We start from the raw sequence: 15,956 nt of genomic DNA, 5'->3' as shown, positions 1-15,956 counted from the left end.
GGCAGTGGGTGTGGTTTGGGCTTTGCTTCTGTGAAGATTGACAGCCTTGGAGACCCTGTGGGCAGTTCCACTCTGTCCTCTAGGGGCGCTGTGAGCTGGAATAGACTCCACCGCAGCAGGTGTATCTCTATTACTCATTTTCTTACACCCTGTATTTCTTTTATAACCCAAGCCTCTCAGGGACAACATGTGTGGCCCTAATGGTGAGATCACCTTTAAAGAATGACAGGTGCCTGCAGGGGGCCGTGCACTAAACGTGACTGACTCATGGTAGGGGGAGGGCGTTGTCTACTGGGCACATGTCCCAATTTCTTTTTAACGAGATAGCTCATTTCTCAGGGAAGACAGGCAGTCCTGGAAGTGAAACCACTGATGACACGGTGCTAAGTTAGGCCCGATGGGTGTAGTGTCCCTGCAGTGTCAGAGTGTGGCCTCAGTGGGACGGGGGGCCTCAGGAACTGAGGGGAAGTGGTGGTGTCTGGGTGAGCTTCCCTCCTTTTTGATAAAGCTGGTGGCGGCGGCTCCCACAGTGGCCAAAACAAAGTCATAAATGTTGTTTTTGAAGAGCAGCCTCAGGCACAAGGGAGGTGGGGTCCAGGGTGCTTTCAGAAGCCCTAGTGGGGTCTCCCGGTCCAGAACAGTCATGTGGGTGCTGGCCGTGGGCTCAGGAGCTTGGAAGCTGGCATCCCAGGACAACAGAGATGAGCCAAGGGGGTCTGCCAGGAGCCTGCAGAGGGCCTGGCCAGACCAGAGCTGAGTCACAGCCCAGAGGCCTGGCCTCCGCAAAACTGGCTGACGAAGTGAGGCAGTTACTGGCTTGACACAGCTTCGGGGCACTTCCAGCACATGACCACGGGACATCAACAAGCAGCGGACGCTGCCAGGCGGTCCTGCACTGCTCTGGCTCGGAGGGCGGCTGGCTGGGCAGAGCAGGGGCATGGTGTGTACATGGGGCCGTGCGGGCAGGCCCTGCAGGCAACACTGGGGTGGTGTTTTCCAAGAAAGCCCTGTCCTTCAGCCAACCCTTTGCCGTGGAAGAAGCTCCATGCTCTTCAGAACCATCGCTCAGTCCAAGACACCAGACACTGTGGGCATGGGGGGCCGCCGCTCTCACTTTGCAGGTGGGAACACCTGGGCCAGGAGAGCCAAGGCCACGCGGCAAACGGACTGCAGAGGGAGCTAGTCCGCCTCTGCGGGAGGAAATTCCAGCCTGAAGGAGCACGTGCTTTGCTTTGCCTACCAACACCTGGGTAAGCGTGGCATGGCTAATGCTGGCAGGCAGTGCCCAGCTCAGGGCGACGTGTTCTGCCTTCAGTCTTGTCCTCGCCGCAGTGGGCAGCACAGGCTTTGGAGAAGGGTGCCAAGTTCCTGGTGACAGTGGGCACAGAAGGCCTGGCCCAGTGCCCTGCCCTTTCCAGCTTGCTCCGGATTCCAGGTGAAGGTGGCAAGCAAGGTTTCTGACGTGGCTCAGTTAACAACGTAAAACACAAACAAACCAAGATGGGGAGGGAGAGGTATCTGGGGCCTGGGGCCCATCGAGGAGGAGCCAGCCAAGCACTGGTCCAGGGGCCCCAGCTCCCAAAATGTGGGCCACAAACACGGGTGCACCCCAGCTTCTCAGTCATTATCACGACCGCTCTGTGAAGGTGACGTCAGTGAAATACTGAGACGCTCTGATTTTTTGTACTTTCTCTGAAGCAAGCATGTGGGGGAGTTTCGCAGGAGGACAGTGTGGGTGTTCACGCGCTGGCAGGCGGAGCCTCAGCGGCCAGGCCTGAGGCAGCCTGATCGTGAACCTGTCCCACAGCTCGGCCCAAGCTGGGGGCGTAAGAACAGACCCAGGGGAGCAGCCGCCCGGGGGCATCAAGGGGAACTTGGACTTCTCCCTGGGTTCTAAACGCCACCAGCCCCTGACTTGCAGGCTGGAGAGGGAATTCCTGAAAAAAAACTCACCTTGACCGTGTCAAATGGGTGTCCCACGAGCACGCCTGCCACACCTGGGGGAAGAGAGGGAACTGGTTGGGTACCTGCCCTGGACACGTGTGATAGGTGGCACTGGGGGTGGGGCAGGAGCTGCTGGGGGGAAGGGTCATTTCCCAGGCATCCCGTGTGCCAGCTGCATCACTCACACTCCTGTGACACTCATGCCCGAGGTGTCTGTGTGATGTCCCCAAGGTCAAGCCAGGATCTGTCAGACTCAGCTGATATCCTGAGAGGACCCCCTTGCTCCAACCACCTCCTGCCTGGCAGGAGGCTCGGGGATTTGGGCTTTGGGGTCAGACCCTTACCCGGAGCTGGATTCGCTGTTTCCCCTGCACTGACCTGCCAGGTAAGCTCATGGCTTGGAGTCTCTGAGCCCCACTGTCCCTGTCATGTGCAGAGCAGAACTGCCCAAGAGAGTTTGCAAGGCTGCTTCTAGAACGGCCAGGCCCGTCTTCTGAGAAGCGGGCTGGACGGCCAACCTCTTGACTAGCAGTGGTAGACTTAACCATGTGTGCCACCTGGCTCTTGGTGGCAAAACGGGTAAGTGGCTGCTGGCCAAGAGGCAGTTCAAACCCACCAGCCGCTCCACAGGTGAAGGGCCCTGGCCACCCTAAGAAGCCTGGGGAGCAGTTCTGCCGTCGCGTGGGGCCGCTGTGAGTTACAGTCAATTCAGCGACCGCCAACGCCAGTTAGTGTCTGCCTCCCTCAGGACCTAGTGTACAGCAGGACCTAGCTGGCAGCACTGCACCCTCCCGCGTGGGTGCCGCCTCCAAGCGCAGGGAGGCAGCTGTGACCTGGTGTCATGCTCGGCTTATGTCTCAGTCCTGGTGCTGCCCAAAATCCAAGCCCCACAAAGAGCGAAGGTTCACCCTCCAAGCCGGCTCACCGACACCCCTCAGAGCCCTGCCGGGGGTGCAGGGGGGTCAACTCCTATGACTCTCGACACCACTGCTGCAAGCACCCCATTTCACAGAAGGGGAAACTGAGGCTCCGAGGTTAAGCAAGGCTCACAGGTCACGCCTCTTCCTCCCCAGACACTGTGTTTCCAAGGTCTCCTTTTAGCGTCACAAGTTGAAATTGACTCCACGGCAACCAGCAACAATGTTTGCTTTCTATGTAATTAAAACAGTGAACACTCATTGACTGACAGACAGCGCTGTTCCTACCTGCTGGTTAGTGCTTTGCACACGTGCTGACTCTCCCGGCTACACACCTGTAAGGAAGGGACTAAGCGCCTGGTTACCAGACAAGGAAACCGAGGCACAGAAAAGCTGTTTGTCCTTACCACACGGAGAGTCAGTGGTGGAGCTGGGACTCGAACCCAGGCTGCCTGGCCCTGTAGTCCCCTCCCTAACCACTCACCTCTCCCGCTCCCTGCCAGAGCTGGTCATTGGGTCAGTGGCTATCCAAAGGTTAATGAGAACTTCCCTCACAAATTGTCCTTTTTGTCCTTACACAACACCCCATTCAGCCCATTAATGCTTTGGACGTTAAGACTCTGTGGGTTTGATATTAACTTTGCCAATCTTGGTTTCTTTTCTGTTGGATGTGCCTGATCCAACTCTTGATTTTCAGCCTTTTCTTAGGACTGTTTCTATAACAACCCGCAGTTGGCTTTTGCTTTGGAAGCCCCGCCCCCACGGCAGTTCCGCTTTCCCGGAACCCCGTCAGATCCCGTCAGACCCGGTCAGATCCTCAGATCTGTCAAGTCCCAGCAGCTCTGATTCCGCCTCATTTAATGCAGATGCTGGGCTATTACATTAATCCCCTTCTGCTTGTGACTCTGGAACATCAGCTAAGGGCCCCTCCATGTTTCTAACAGTTGTCCTCATTATTCACCAACAGGAAGAACACACCCCGCACCAAGACTGCCCCCTCCTGCTCCACCCAGCCCAGTAAGATCCACCCCAGGCCCACCAGCTGGCTAGCTTTCACCCAACGTGGCCTGGAAGCCCTAGGAGACTTCTCGCCTCCTCACTGCTCTCCTACTGCTAGGGACTGAATTGTGTCCCCTGGCAATCTGTATGCAGGAGTCTGAACCCTGCACCTGAGTCCACTGTGACCAGGGTTATGTTTAGGAAGCCATCAGTGTAGGGGAAAGCCTCCTCGCTGCGTGATGGGAGGGCAGATGACATTCAGAGGTATGCACCAGCGGGGAGAGGGCAGGTGGCATGTCAGGATAGCCAGGAACCCAGCTGCGACACGGATCTCCCCCCAGAGCCTTCCCCCCAAGCCGGTACCCCGCACTCACAGTGCTAGGCTGCTGAATACTGAAAAAATCAATGTCCGACTTCAGCAAGGAGGACATTCAGGCGGCCAACAAACATGAAGAAATGCTCACGATCATGAGCCATTAGAGATGCAAATCAAAACAATGAGATACCATCTTGCTCCAACACTAGTAGCAAAGTTCAACAAGACAGAACATAACAAATGCTGGCGAGGATGTGGAGAGATTGGGACTCTCATACACTGCTGATGGAACTGTAAAATGGTACAACCACTGTGGAAAGCAGTATGGCGATTCCTTCAAAAGCTGGAATTAGAAATACCATTTGACCCAGCCCATTACTAGGTATATATCCTAAAGAAGTGAGAGCCATGATGAGAACAGACATACGCACACCCATGTTCATCGCAGCACTATTTACAATAGCAAAAAGTTGGAAACAACCTAGGTGTCCATCAACTGAGGAATGGATAACCAAACTATGGTACATACACACAGTGGAATACTATGCAACCCTGAAGAATAACCCAGAATCTGCAAAACACCGCATAACATGGATGAAGTTGGAGGACATTTTGCTGAGTGAAATAAGTAGATCACAGAAGGGCAAATATTGTATTAGTCTGTTATTGTAAAAGTCAAGGGAAGGTTTATCTATAGAAGGAAATTTTCTTTGTTGGTTACCAGGGGTGGGAGGGGAGGGGAGGGAACACTGTTAGATAGGTAGAGATAAGTATGGATTTGGGTGAAGAGAAGGGCAGTGTACCAAATCGACATGGTGGCATTGAGGAAGAGGAAGACATAGAGAGGTACATGGGAGGACAGACAACAAAGATGAACCCTTTTGCAAATACAGTACTGCGTTGTCAGTGAAGGCAAACATGGGTATACAGGTGGATAGATGGGTGGACAGGCTGAATGAACTATTAGGTATGTCTATGCAGCAGGGAGTGCACTCAAGACCATGTACAGGGTTGGCAGACAATGTTCCTGTAAGTGTATTTGTATGATCTGAATTCCTAGGAATAATAGGAAAGCTGACAAGGAGCAAGGTTATAGTCACTTCTTGGACACAGCAAGATACCAAGAGGGACCTAGTAGTTAAAACCTGTGGGCTCAGGACCATAGTCACAGGGGACATCAAGCTCAATTGGTATAACATAGTACACAAAACATTGTTCCACCTCCTACTTTGGTGAGTAGTGACTGGGATCTTAAAAGCTTGCAGGCAGCCGTCTAGATGCAATGATGGGTCTCTCCTCATCCAGAGCAAAGAAGAATAAAGAAAACCAAAAATTCATGGAAAGAATTAGTCCTATCGACTGGTACACCATGCGATCCTCAGCTTATATGACTATGAGACCAGAAGAACTAGATGGTGCCCTGCTACCACTGTCAACCACTCAGAGGGGGTTCTATGTAGGAGATCCTGGATAAAGAGGAAGAACTATGTGGAACAAAACTCAAAATCATTTGGGGGAAAAAAAATGGGGGGGGGGTACCAGTTCTGCTGGTCTGATAGAGCCTGGTGGAAGCACTGATACTATGGCTTCTAGCTGCCCTTCAGGTCTGGAATTGAACCCACACCTGTGGCTTCCAGCCAAACAAAAGACAGGCATATGAGCTGAACATTTACCTGAGGTAGATACACTCCTTGGAGAGAACAATCATGGGAAAGAAGGGCTGTTTATGCACAGGGAGACAGTTCAGGGGGCAGGAATAGATGGAGGGCTGGACACAGGGAAGAGGTAACTATTGGGAGGAATTGGGAGGGGAGCTGTTGCATTGTGGTAAATTGTAGTCAATGTTATGAGACAAAGTGTATGTGAACTGCTGTACGGAAAGTGAATTTGCTCTGTACATTTTCACCCAAATCACAATAAAAAAACTTAAAAAAAAAACAAACAGCAATGAAAACAAGTCAATGTCTGCCCACTTGCAACATTTCTGTTTACAGTGGCCCTAGGAAAGGAAGACACCAATCTTGGGGGCCCTATTCTGATCACTGCTGTTTAGTTGGAGACTTTCTTGATTATATGCCTCAGACGGAACCCTTGGGGAAAATGCTCTGTGTAAAATAGATTTCTTTAACCCAGCAAAGCAGTACTCTGGATTGCAAGGCCCAGGCCAGTTAGTCTGCACAGTCCCCAGCCCTCCAGCTGCCAGTCCTGCACAAGACAAATCTGCTGCCAATATGTTTCTGCTCCTTTGTCAGTAACTCATTTATTCTGCCTGGAAGTCTCTGAGATTTTATCTGTATCAGGAATTTCACCAGCTGCCAAGGTGTGTCTGTTTCGCTCCCAGGAACCCCACCAGTGCTTTCACTCCACACACTCATTCCTTTTTCAGAGCAGAGGAAATTTCCACTATTACTTATTCATCTCCAGACCTACTCCTTTTCTCCTCTGGAACCCCTAACATTCCCGCAGGTCTCCCACCCACCCACCCAGTCCGTCTCCTCCCTTACGACTTCCATCTCTGTGTTTTTGGTCCCATTTCCTCTCTTCCCTTTGCCGCTTCATATTTTGAATGCTCTAAATTTGAAAATCCCAGTTCTACAATCCTTTTCTTGGGCTACAGCTGGATTTCCTTGGTGTCTAGAACCTGATCCATGCTCAAGGCATCCCCTTGGCCTCTCTTCTCCCTTCTGCATGGGCCCTTTGCAGCCAAGCCCAGCTGTGGGGTCCTGTAGGAACAGCCACAATTCTATTCCTAGGCTGGCCCAGGTGCATACAGCAACCTTCACCAGCCTCAGGGACCAGGGAGGAGAAAGGCCCTCACTGTACCAGCCTCTGTCGGGGGTCCAGGAGGGGGTTCCAGGGGCTCACCATCCAAGGGCTGCACTGGTATTCCCACTTTCTCCCCTGACTTACTCCAGTGACCTCAGGGAGGGGAGGGGCGCCTCTCACCCAAAAAAGCCCCACCCATGGGCACAGAGAGGACATGGGGCCTGCCCTCCATCAAGGTGTCCTACCCTACAAGGCCTGATGAAGATACTGAGGCCCAGGGGCCCTGTCTTCCAACTCCAAAGTGAGTGCTCACCTCCTACCTAAACTGGGTCTCAGGGTAGCCCTCACCCATCCAGAGTAGAAGGTGAGGCAGTGCCCCTACAGTCCCACTGGTGGGAGAGCCATCAAGATGACAGGCCTGTTTCCCACCCACCCCTGAGCTCTGTGCACCTGCTCCTGTCCATGCCCTGGCAGGGAGAGGCCCATCGGGAGTGCAAATCTGTGGATCCCACTCTGATGAGTTTTGGGGCTGCATTCCAGCCTGTCCACCATGTGAGACCCCAGGGGTGCTATGAATCAAGGTGCGTGCCCCAACTCAAGGGTGAGCCTAAGTATGTGATACACATGATGTGTCCTCCCCCTCCCCCTCATCTGGATCAGGACCGGCCTCCAGAGTTCCCATCCCCCAGCCTGTACCTGCCACAGCCTCGAAGCCTTGAAGACACAAACCAGAGGGAACCAGGCCTGGAGGGAGGCCCTCTCCAGGCAGCGATGCCCGAGGGCCAGGTCGTGCCAAGGGACTGTAAGGTGGCCCCACCCTGTCGAGCGGGGAGCAGGGCGATTTTCTACTGGACCCCCCTTCCTCTCTGGGTTCTCAAGGAGGCAGGGATGGCAACCTTTTGGGGGCAGGAGTGATGACCCCCTGCTCTTTGCCATGCCATCACACGGACCCTTTGGCAGCAGCCCTTTCCCCTGACACCCTCAGGCCTCCGTTCACAGCGGATAGTGGGTAGGGGCACCCCGCGGGTCTGTGCGCTGACTGGCTGCCTAGGCACTCTGGAGGCAGCTGAAGCCTCACTCTTGACCCGAGCTGCACCTGGCATCGCCCCTGCTCTGGAGGAAGGCTGGGCGGTAACGACAGACAGAAGGCATTCCAGGCAGCGGGCACGCATGAATCCTAAGTGATTGAACACATAAGGAGTCCAGCAGGACTGAGGGACAGGGCAGTGGGAGGGACTGAGCAGACGCCATGCCTGCTGCCCACTCTCAGCTGCACCCCCTCCTCTGCACCTGGATTTAGGAGAAAGCCCCACCCCCCTGCAGAAAGCTCTAGGGGGTGTCCCCCTCCCACAGGCCTAGCCCACAGTTTCCAAGTGAAGCCCGTTTCGGTGACAGCCTGGGACGTCATTACCCCTCCAGCACACACCACTTCCCTGGGCACTCCAGTCTCCCCAGCCTCTTGGAGCCAGGACCCCAGAGGTTGAAATGCTTAAGCTCACCCTAGTCACCTCTTTCTCTCCAGGGCTCCGGCCACTAGCAGGTACCTGAAGGCTTTATTAGACTAACCCAAACAGATGGAGACCCAGAAGGCAGTGACCAAGGGCGGCACCAGAGCTGGGGGCGCCCTTGGGACACGCATCTGCCCCGCCACACACATCACTGAGTCCTGGTGTCTAAACCAGCTTTCCATTAATACCTGTTGGACAAATTAATCCTCCGCCTTTCAGCCCAAACCGGGAAGAGACACGTCCACTGCCTGCGGTGGGTTTGCAGCGACCCAATTCAGGCCCTCCCGGGTCACAGGCAGCCCGGGCCTCGGCCAAGGTGCCATCACGCCGATGCCACGCACGCGCGAGCCCAAGGGCTTTCCCACGAGGCGCGTCAGGCCCCCTCGCGCCCCCCAGGTGGACGCCAAGCAGCTCGCAGAGCCAGGCAGCAAGGGGGCGGTGGTGTGCCTCTGCGCTCGGGTCAGCTCGGCCCGACGGCTGCGGGGGAGGGTGGAGGCGGCCCCACACTTGTCTGGCCTTGGCCCTGGGCGCAGCGAGGAGGGCGCAGGGGCATCCTCCCTGCGGCCCCCGATTCGCCACGCCCCACTCTCCAGTCACACACCCGGCGCCCTGGACCGCCAGTCCCTGCGGGGCCCGAAGGCCTTTAAAGACACGCGACCCCACAGAGAGCGAGCCAGGCGCCTCCCAGGCTTGATGTCAAGCCCACCACAGCCCCACGAGGCAGGGGTTACCCCCATTTTACAGACAGGGATGCCCCAGCCGGAGGTGAACCGCTAGGCCCAGAGCTCGCAGGTGAGCTGGCCTCGCCCTCGCTGCCGCGCCTGGTCCCGGCCGCCACGCGCCCCGGGGGGCCCGCCGCTTCCTTACCCCCGGCGCAGCCAGCCAGGAAGTCGAGCGCCATTGCCCGGTGCCCGGCGCAGCCGCCTTCCTCCTCGTCCTGCTCCTCCCCCGACTCTTCGCCCGGGCTAGGCCCCCGTCGGGGCCCCGGTTTGCGGGGCTAGAGCTCAGCCTGGCCGCCACTTCCTGGCGCGGAGCCCTGGGCGCCCCGGGGTAGGGGGTGGCGGCGGCTCAGGGCGCGACTCCTTGTCCCGCGCTCGGCCCCGCCGACTCGCTCGCTGCCTGCCCGCCCGCACACCGGCCGCTAGTGGCCCCTCACCTCGGGCCGCGTCCCCGCCCCTCGAGTCCGCCGGCGGGCGCGGAGTGTAGCCAATGGGCGGGCGGGGCACGGACAACACCCCGGGCGCTGCGCCCCGCCGCCGCGCCTCATTGGCTAGACCTGAGCGGAGCGGGCGGGGTGCAGGGGACGTGGCTGGAGGGCGGGGGAGGTGCGGAGGAGCCGCAGACAAAGAGTGTGCTTAGTGCGCCCGCCCGCGCCGCCCCCGGCGAGAGAGGCTGCGCGGTGCGCCGCGGCAGGCGGTCCGGCCCAGCCAGGAGTCCACGCCCGAGAGCTGCCAGAGCCGGCCCAGACCCACCTGCGTGCGCCCCGCGGGGCTGGCTGAGCCAGGGCGGCGCTTGCTCTTGCTGGGCCCAGGAATCCGAGAGCCGGGTTCGGATTCCGATTGCGCCACCGAGTCTCCGAGTCCTGGCCTGTAGAATGGGGATACGGAGCCGCGGTAACGGATGCCGAGCTCTAGGACTTCCGAGGCTGCGGGCTTGGGCGCGACTGGTCTTGAAACTCCTTGGCAGCGGACACCCCTCGGGAACCGGGCGGTGGCCTGGGGGCTAGGGCTCGCCTGGCCGGACACGCGGCGCGTAGGGTCTCCGAGCGCGGCCGGCTGGGGCCGAGCCTGGGTTCCGGGCGAGGAGGAGCGCATTTTAAACACAGAGGGCGCCAAGCCGGCTCCGACCTCGGCCGGGGGACGTAGGGCGCGGGCTGCGGGGCGCAGGAGCCGCGGAGGGCTGCGGAGCCGTGGGTGGCGAGGTGGGTGGGGATGGTCAAGGTCAAGAGCTGCCGGGCCGAGCTGGCCCACAACGTGGCGCATCCCACGGCGGTGCCTGGAGACGCCTTGTGGCGGGAGAGCGCGCGCACCGGGCTCAGGAGGGGGCCGCGGAGGGAAAGGAGTGTGCGTGGGCACCGCGGTGGGTGAGCCTGGCTCTGGGTGGCCATGGGTCGCTCGCGGCAGGGGGTGGGGAGGTCAGGAGGAGCCAAATCTGAACGCTCCCCCCGGACTCCCTGACATTGGCAGAGATGGACCCCTGGCCTCTGCAGAGGGCCCGGGTGGGCGCTGCAGGTCCTGGCAGGGGGCGGGGCCCGAGCAGCAGGAGGTGGGGCGGAGCCAGGCCTGGCCGGGTGCTTTCTCCTTCACAGTGAATCTGGTAACACAGTTGGGCCAAGGCCCAACCTGCGTCCAGATCACACTTTGGGTGACATCTGGAGAAGGCAGTTCTCGTCCATTGGTTCGGTTCCCATTTCACCGCTTCTGAGATTGGGATGCGGGTTGCAGTGGATAAGAGATCTAGGCAGGTTTTAAAGATGACATAATGTTTGGTACAGGGAATATATGTCAGGTGTATGCAAGCAGTGGGAGCCCTGGTGGCTCAGTGGTTAAAATGCTCAGCTGCTTAAGGGAAAGTCAGTACCTGGAACCCACCACCTGCTCTGCGGGAGAAAGATGCGAAAATCTGCGTCCAAAAAGCGCCAGGAAATCTATGGTGCAGTTGTGTTCTGTTCTTTCCTCTAGGGTCGCTGTGAGTCGGAGTCAACTCCACGCAGTGGGCTTGCTTTCTTGTTTCATATGCAGAGACCCAAACCCAGGTCAGCTGACTCCTAGTCCAGTGCTCGTGATGCCTGTGGGGCCCTGAACTAGGGGTCTGGAGGCCTAGGTTTGAATATCGCCGGCCTCTGGCCCAGCTGGAGGCCTCGGGAGGCAGGTGGGGATGGATGGGGCTGAGTCCTGGGCCAGGAAGGCATGCGGCATGGGGCCCAGCAAAAGCCCAGCCTGAAACTGGGGCCAGCACTGATGTTGCGGACCCAGGTGGCAGGAGCCCTTCCCTGCTGTGGCTGTGGAGCTGGACAGGCTGTGTGGTATCTCAGTCCCAGAGACAAGGGGGCTTCTGGGCTGCCCCAGGCTGCAGTAGGTAAAGCCCAAATAGCAGCTGCATCGCTGTGCCTCACGAGGCTGGGGAGAAAAGTCAGATCTTGGCTCAGTTGCGAAGATGACCTGTGCCCTTACTCTGTTTTAAAGAGAAAGCATGTTAATGTTTCCCTTAGGGCTGGTGGCCCTAAGGTCCCAGGGGGAGGGGCACAGCAGCCTGGTCCACAGGATACACTCAAGAGTTAAGCTTCTGAAAGCCCCTTGGAGGGAGGCCCTTTCTTTTTGGCAGCCCCAGCAGGGGCCCAGGTCGGGAAAGTGTGCGAGGCCTCCAGCTGGGCCGCTTGTGGGAGATGGGACAGCTCTGGGGGGACCACTGTTCAGGTGGGGTCTTGTTGGGTTTAAGGACAAAGGTCCAGTATGTGTGATGTATGGAGGGGGCAGGCCCTGGGGCAGGTCTGCCTTCTCTGGCCTGCCACAGAAGCCTCAGCTGTGGCTGCCTCCACCTGGGGCTGGGGCACCTTGAGAGCACACCAGGGTTTGTCCTGCTCAAATACCCCAGGGTCTGCTCAGATCAGCATATGTGTGGGGACAAAAGGGTGAAGGCCTGGGACTCAGTCACCTAGTGCTGCTGTTAGAAATACCACAAGGGGCTAGCTTTCATAAACAGAAATTCATTTTCTTACCGTTCAGGAGGCTGCAAGTCTGAACTCAGGGTGCTGGCTGTTGGCTCTGGGGAAAACATCCTTGTCTCAGCTTCTCTAGGGTTCCTCTCTGTTCCTTGGAGATCTCCCCGTGCCATCTGGCTTGTCTTCATTTGTACCTGTTTCTCTCTGTGTCTAGTATCTCAGGAATTTTTATATAACACTCCCTACTCTGCTGTGGCTGCATTAACATGACAAAGAGAAGCCTGCTTCCAAATGGGGTTACAAACCACAGGTACTAAGACCAAAAACCCAAATCCTTGCCATCACCTTGATTCTGACTCAGCAACCCTATAGGACAGAGTAGAACTGCCCCGTAGGGTTTCTAAAGCTGTCGATCTTTCCCCACAGAGGTGGGTTTGAACCGCAGCTGAGCCACTGGGGTTCCTTTCCACAGGTTCGTTGCTTTTAGGTGATGTGGAGTCTTTTCCGACCCATCGCAGCCACTGTGTCAGTCCATCTCTTAAGGACCCTCTCCTTTACCAAGCATGACCTCCTTCTCCAGAGACTGGTCCCTTCTGACAACATGACCAAAGTACGTGAGACGAAGTCTGGCCATTCTCACGTCTAAAGAGCATTCTGGCTGTAGTTCTTCCCAGACGGATTCATTCGTTCTATCAGCGTTCAATATTTTCAGCATTCTTTGCCAACAACGTAGTTCAAATGCATCAATTCTTCTTTGGTCTTCCTTATTCACTTCCAGCTTTCACATGCGTATACCTTAGTCTTCAGAGTGACATCTTTGCTCCTTCACACTTTAAAGAGGTCTTTTGCAGCAGATTTGCCTGGGCAATGCGACATCTGATTTCTTGACTGCTGCTTCCAGGGGTGTTGATTGTGGATCCAAGTAAAATGAAATCCTTGACAACTTCAGTCTTTTCTCCACTTACCATGATAGTGCTTATTGGTCCAGTTGTGAGGGTTTTTGTTTTGTGCTGAGGTGTAATCCACACTGAAGGCTGCAGTCTTTGATCTCCATCACTAAGTGCTTCCACAGGTATAGGGGATAGGATTGACAGTGTGTATTTTGAGGGACGTAATTCAGTCCACCACAGTGACCAACCCTTTCAAAATCTCATCTGTCCTAAAAACCACATCTCCTGAAATAAGGGAATCTTACTGCCCCGCCCAAGTGCATGGATACTTATTGGAGGTCAGCTCTGTCCCTCTATTAAAAGGAGCTCTGGTGGCATAGTGGGTAAGGCATTTGGCTGCTACCTGGAAGGTTGGCGGTTCAAACCCACCAGCTGGTCCATGGGAAGATGATGAGGCAATCTACTTCCTTAAAGATTTACAGCCTTGGAAACGCAATGGGGGTCACTATGAGTTGGAATCAACTCAATAGCAGTGGGTTTGGGTTTGGGTTGCTCTGTGCCCAGGTTGGAGACCAGACACCCACCCCACCTTCCAGGGGATTCCAGAGCCCCTGGGGAGAGACCAAGAAAGAGAAGGTAAGTCATGGCCCAATACATGAACCCATGATGCCCACGTCGTCTTGGGATGGCATTACATCAGCAGTTGTGTCACTGCACTCCCAGAGGGCGGAAGGCAACTTTTCCAATTCCCCCATTCCGAAGAGCCTCCCTGCCAGGACTAGGAAGGGCTCAAGGACAGGGCAATAGGAGGACATGGGGAGTTGGCTGAGGGAGGAGGGAGGTTACAGTCGCTGTCATTGAGGGCGAGCTTACAGCTTACAACTTCTTACAGAGACAGGTTCAGTGTGGCAAAATTAGAAACGCCAGCAAGTGGAGAGAAAGGCCTGATTGCCCCCACCCTCACTCTGTGGAACTTGGTGGCGGGAGGCTGTGGTCGCTGTGTGTACAGGGGGGAGGACTTGATGGGGGCCTGCAAGTCAAGGTGCCACAGGGAGAGAGGGCAGGACAGGGCCAGAGGGGACAAGGGCAGGTGTAGTTGTAAGATGGGAGTGGCCCAAGCAGATGACAAAGGAGCGAAGAGGGCAGGGCTGGCAGTCAGCTCCCGTCCCATGTGGCGTAGAATCCAGGGTCCTGGCTGGGCCCATGAGGCCCGAGGAGACCTGGCTGTGGCCTCCTCTCCCCTTTACCCCCATTGCAGCTGTTGTGGCTGTCACGCTGCACTCACACTCCACGTTTGCGCCCACCCCAGGGTCTTTGCACTGGCTGCTCTCTGCCTGGGACACTTCCTTCCGCCCAGCCTTGCATGGCTCATCCCTGGAACTCGGAACTTGCGAGGGGCCTGCTCGAGTCTCCCCTCCTCAAGAGGGCTCGGCTGCCCCTTCTCACGTGAAGGAGAGAGGCTCTTCTGCCTCAGCCCTGGAAGTGACTGTCTCTCCCACTGAGCTGTGACATCTTCTGTCGTCTTCACTTGCGGTGAGCAGGAGGTGCTGCGTCCGAGCTTCAGTTCCAAAGCACCTGGTGTGTGGAGGGCTGTGGTCTGCAGCCGGAGCCCTGACTCCGTTTGGAGGCTTGACATAAATTCAAATGCCGTTGTGTTCTTGATGTCACTTCCCCAGTGCTTGTGACCGTTAACCCAGCACTGTGGCTGTGCTTGGACAAGTCTGGGGCAGGCCCACGGAGGGCACCTGGCCCTCAGGAAGAGTGTGGCTGAGAGATTATGTGGGAAGGTGCCCACGCCAAGAACTAGGGAGCTTACCTGGGTGTGTCCTGAGTGATTTACCAAAAACAGCCAACCAGACGCTTGTTGTCTAAGTTAAAGGTTGGGGCTTGGTGACTGTGACTCAGGTTGTGTTGTCATGAGTCACCCCACCCCTCCATAGCCAGGTAATCGAAACCCCAGAACCAGTCCCGTAACCCTGTATAACCTGCACTTATGGACATATCCCAGCTGTGGTCCCTTTCCCTGCTTCTGTGGCCCCACCTGCGACAGTGATGGGTTGACCTGCCCCCAGCCATGTCCCTGTGATGATTTCCTTTGTCATGTATGACGAACGGCAGGGCTGTGGTTCGGCAGATGCCATCGGCCTCTGTGGTGGGTCCGTGCTGACGGTGTCCCTCATCTGGATGACTGTCACGGCTCTGTCTAAGGCTTTGTAAGAGGGTCTCTAGAATGTGTTTGGATCTGGGGTCTTTTTCTCCTGGCCCAGGGCTCCCAGTGCACATATCCCCTGGCACCGTGCTTGGTAAATGTCCTGGCTGACAGTCACAGAATGACCAGAGCCGTGGGAGGTGATGGGATCCTGAGGGAAGGTGAGGGGCACTTGTGTTCCCCTAAGACAAAGAAGCAAGGGGTGGTAGAAGGTTCTGGCACAGAGCTTTTGGTTGCCAGTGTTCTCAAAGTTGTTTTTATAGAATTCAAAATATCAGAAATGAACCTTTTCTCCCTTTCGGGCTGCTGTCACCCCAGCCACAGTCAGAGGGGGCCAAAGAGATTCAGGAAGGGGACAGGACTCCTTGGGAGGACAGAGCTAGCATCTGCCCCCTGCCTGCTTGGAGCAGGGGGCTGAGCTGGGAGCCAAGGAGCACAGAGAGGCTATGGGTCCTCTCTGTGCCACAGGTTTGCCCTGCCTAGACCTCTAGGAAGAAACCCTGGTAGCACAGTGGTTAAGCACTCAGGTGCTAACTTTCATGGAAAGTTGATGGTTCAAACCCAGCAGCCACTCGGTGGGAGAAAGATGGGGTAATCTGCTTCCATAAAGACTGATGGCCTTGGAAACCCTCTGGGGAAGTTCCACTCTGTCCTCTAGGGGCGCTGTGAGTCAGAATGAACTCCATGGCAGTGGGTGTGCTTTGGGCCTTGCTTCTGTGAAGACTGACAGCCTTGGAGACCCTGTG

At 56.5% G+C, this 15,956-nt stretch overlaps 1 protein-coding gene across 1 annotated transcript in view; it reads right to left on the bottom strand.

The window, feature by feature from the left end:
* Positions 1-2,010, bottom strand: part of SLC25A29 (solute carrier family 25 member 29) — a 5,802-nt gene extending 3,792 nt beyond the window's left edge. The window contains exon 1 of the mRNA XM_007944557.2: positions 1,954-2,010. The gene's annotated coding sequence lies outside the window, so the exon portion shown is untranslated. The remainder of the gene's footprint in view (positions 1-1,953) is intronic.
* Between the last annotated feature and the right edge of the window lie 13,946 nt (positions 2,011-15,956).

Source organism: Orycteropus afer, unplaced genomic scaffold (assembly GCF_000298275.1).
Source record: "Orycteropus afer afer isolate SDZICR_OR568_19922 unplaced genomic scaffold, OryAfe1.0 scaffold00128, whole genome shotgun sequence".
NCBI classification, from domain to species: Eukaryota; Metazoa; Chordata; class Mammalia; order Tubulidentata; family Orycteropodidae; genus Orycteropus; species Orycteropus afer.
This window is presented reverse-complemented; position numbering and strand designations above follow the sequence as displayed.